Here is a 4,452-nt window from a genome sequence, read left to right as displayed (position 1 = left end):
AAAAAAAAAAATCTACCACAAATCTCCCTCTCCCTCCCCTCTCCCTCTCCCTCCCCCTCTCCACCTCTCTCCTGAAGAGACAACTCCCTAACCTATCTTTAAATGACACAATACATTGGTCCAAAAGAACGGAATAAAAAGCTTATTAAAATGGATGGAATTTGGGTAAACTGCATGAACAATCCGGCGGTGATAAGGAAAAGATTCCCTCCGTTATCAGCTACAGGCATGATGATATATTCGTATGACGTGGATTCAGAGCAGAAACCTACCAGATAAGAAATGTGCGAAGTTTTTCTTTCAACTTCTGGGTTCGGCAGCTCAAAAATTACCATAAATTCGTCAGCTAAAAAAGTTATTTATCTCAAAAGAGATTTGTCCAGATTCCTCGTTGAAAAGTGAACTGATAAGTGAACTGTTATCTTCGAAAAAGTTGAAGCTAAATTATACAACTTTTGGCTATTTGAATAATTATGCACGCATGCGCAAGTATTTGTGAACATGACGTGAGTGTGTGTGTATATATTATATAAGTATATAAGTATCTATCTATCTATCTATCTATCTATCTATCTATCTATCTATCTATCTATCTATCTATCTATCTATCTACCCATCTCTCTCTCCCTCTCTCTCTCTCTCTTTCTCTCTCTCTCTCTCTCTCCCTCTCTCTTTCTCTCTATCTCTCTCTCTCTGGAGGTTAAGGTGTTCGCCTCTCATTCAAAGGTCCCAGATTCGAATCTGGGTTGCGACGGTGGTCCAAAATCGATAACAGTAGGCTTCCGACCGACACCCAGGCAAAATTCAAAATTTCCTACAAACTGAAAATGTTTGGTGTGTCCTGCGCGTTCATATGACCTTATGCAGCTGGGAGCACCGCAAAACACTTGCAAAAACAACAACCCCACCCACAAAAAAAACAACAACAAAAGAGATGGAGAGGAATGTAGGAGCGGAAACGATTCCAGACTGGTGATTCCCCATGTGATTAAATCTACATCGCTCCTTGTCCCATCTCTCCTCTCTGATGCTCAAATTAATCAACATTTCCGATGTAAAAATAGATCTAGCTTTTGTCCCAATTGGCTATTTTCGTTTAATTTAGCTTTTGACGAATCACTGCTTCATTTTGGAATGCATAAATATATAATATATACTATATTTATGTATATACAACATGATTGGGTTTTATTTTTCTAAAATGAATCAGCTCTGATCCTCATGTCTCTGTTTGTTCATTCATTTTCTCATTTCAAACTTGCTGCTGATTGTTACTGATAAACCTGTCAAAGATCAAGGGAAGAGGGGACTTTTTTCTTGATCCAATAAACTTCAACGGTTTTTTTCTTGGGTTTTAAAAGCCAGCATCGTACTATTTTAGTAATACCCCCCCCCCCCTAAAAAAAAACCCCACCCAACAACAACAACCCAACAACAACAACCCAACAACAACAACCCAACAACAACAACAACCCAACAACAACAACAACAACAAAACCCAACAATTTAAACAAAACAAAATAAAAACCACGTAACTTTAACAAATCAAACATCGCAGTAGATATGCCTGGGTTCTCTGCCTGTATTCTCATCAGAAATCGAGTGCAACGAGGCAGGGGAAGGTCCAGAACAACATACTTGGGGAACCTAAACAAATGGGTAACAGGGATAGATCAGGGAAACATGGCTTTTATTTTTTTAGAGCATCCGAGCTAAGGAATGAATGGAAAACCATGATCGCCGATACCTGTCGCAGGTCTGGCACTGGATCATGATGATGATGATGATGATGATGATGATGATGATGATGATGATGATGATGATTGTCATCAGCAGTGTTTCTTCGCTGTTTTGAAGAGCTTTTTCGTCTGAAATTAATTCTTTCAGTATCTTGATAACGACTCTGACCTCATGGTCTTAGTAACTCAAAACGGCCAAAAAATGTCAAATAGAGCTTTGCAATTCTAAAGTAGCGAGGTAACCAGAGGTCTAACTGTTCTGTTGCTATCTCAACCAGGAGAGAGCCCCCCCCACTCTCTCTTTCTCTCTCTCTCTCTCTCTCAGTCTGTCTGTCTGTCTGTCTGTCTGTCTGTCTGTCTGTCTGTCTGTCTGTCTGTCTCTCTCTCTCTCTCTCTCTCTCTCTCTCTCTCTCTCTCTCTCTCTCTCACTCGTAAATGAAAATCTAGCCAGGGGATAGTTTTAGTTTTAGTAAGAGTCTTACGGCACTTGCAACACAATAAAGTCATACATGTGCCGAAGAACAGATGTGTTCCAAGAGAGTAACAAAACACAAAAAGAACGAGGAGAGACAAGGATGATAGAAAAAATGTTCGATAGGAACGAAGGAGCACACCACACCAGAGCACCCGCCAACCACCCGCTCCAGGGGACACAAGATAAAGGCATACGCCAGCGCCATTAGCCATGCATTTATTATCTCGAATCGACAGAATGAAAATATTTGCCTTTCCACCTGTCAAAAGATCGCTTTCGCAATGATGGACGTATGTATGTTCTTGCATGGAGGAGGCAGATACGCATGCGCGAGAGCAGATGACTCTCCGGGCCCGGAGATCGGCTTAACGAGCTGGCGAACGCGCGTGTTTTGCAAGTCAACACTGAGCCAAGACATCCATGGCATAGAAAACAGGCAACAGAAACATGCTTCCTGTTTATCCCGACCTTTTAAGGAGAGAGAGAGAGAGAGGGGATAAAAAGAAAGCCTCCGATTTGCCGCGTAAGAAAGCCCCCCCTCCCCCCCTCCGCTCCGATTTGCCGCGCACACCCGGAAAGAGTGGACGTGGGAACTGGAATGAGGTCAAAGGAAAGAAAGAAGTTCTGGGAGAAAAGTAGAGCTAAGGACAGTTCAAAAGCCATACCATCCCCTCCCATCCCTTCCAACCCTCCCACACCCCCACCCCCTCCAACCCCCCACCCCCCTCCCATCCCCTCCCATTCCCTCCCACCCCCTCACACCCCCTCACACCCCCTCACCCCCCACCCCCACATCCACCAACACTACGCCCCCATACATCTGTAAGAAGTGCAGAAAGAGACAGAGAAAAAACAAGGGCACACTTCCTTTAAAAAAAAAGAAGGCAAACTGAAGAAGGGACATTTTCATCTCGTCACTTCCGCCACGTTTTTGTCACGTGTGTGTGTGTGTGTGTGTGTGTGTGTGTGTGTGTGTGTGTGTGTGTGTGAGTGTGTGAGTGAGTGTGTGTGTGTATGTGTGTGTGTGTGTGAGTGGGGGCGTTCGTTTTGTGAGTGTGTGAGTGTGTGTGTGTATGTGTGTGAGTGTGGGTGTGTGTGTGTGGGGGGGGAGTGGGGACATTTGTTTTGTGAATGTGTGTGTGTGTGTATGTGTGTGTATGTGTGTGTGTGTGCGTGAGTGCTTGTATGTAATAAAGTCATCTATAAATAGACAGAAGGAAACGAACAGACAAATAAAACAGACAGTGGTTGACAGAAGAAAGTATATAGATCACGAGAGTGTATTTATGTGTGTGTGAGTGTTCGTGAGCGTCTGTGTGTGTGTGTGTGTGTGTGTGTGTGTGTGTGTGTGTGTGTGTGTGTGTGTGTGTGTGTGTGTGTGTGTGTGAGCGTTTGCGTGTGTATGGGCTTGTGTGTGTGTTTATGTGTGTAGGTATGTGTATGTGTGTATCTGTCTACTAATTAGTGCGTTTAATTTGTTTGAATGTATATTTATACCTAAAAACCATTTTCGAGATCCCAAAGGACACGGTCAAAAACCATTGCTCTCAGGGAGAATAAGAAAACAAAAGATCAGCGATGTTCTAAAAATAGGACCGTGCTCCTTGTTGTGGGCAAACATTGTGTAGGAGGGCTAGACTGATGACGTCAGTCATTTTTGCTGTCCAAAAACGTCCAGTGCATGGACGTTCACAGATGATAAAGCCAAACTGTCCCTATTTTTGGCTCGTTTCTTGATCTCTAATGCCGCTTCCGTGACAGGCGGTGAATGTAGACAGACGAACAAAGATGATCCAGCATTAATGTTGTTATATTCGGAGACCTGTCGCGGGTATCTGTGGTGGTGTAGCGGTTAGAAGCTTGGCTGTTGCACGCAGGAGACCCGAGTTCGATTCTCGAGTGGGGGAATTACTTTTTAAAGAAATAAGTACGAGTATCTTGGTCTTTCTTCTTGGATGTTGTATCCCTCTCAGTCTGAGTTGGCCTTGACTGGCATGGCCCTTAACGTTAAGTGATCCAAACTGTGTCGATGGTGGTGTAAAACATAATGATAGGCCTTTATATTCATTCTAATAAGTCTGGAGAAGAGTCACAGAAATGGACGTACAGAAAAGTGGGAAGACATGGAATAACATCAAGTGGCTAGCCCAGGATAGAGAAAGGTGGAAAGTGTTTGTTCGTGGCCTATATCCTGATCCAGGGAGAGAAAGGCAATGATGATGATGATGATGATGATGA

The sequence above is a fragment of the Aplysia californica genome, unplaced genomic scaffold (assembly GCF_000002075.1).
Source record: "Aplysia californica isolate F4 #8 unplaced genomic scaffold, AplCal3.0 scaffold00144, whole genome shotgun sequence".
Taxonomy (NCBI): domain Eukaryota; kingdom Metazoa; phylum Mollusca; class Gastropoda; order Aplysiida; family Aplysiidae; genus Aplysia; species Aplysia californica.
Note: the sequence above shows the minus strand (reverse complement) of the source record.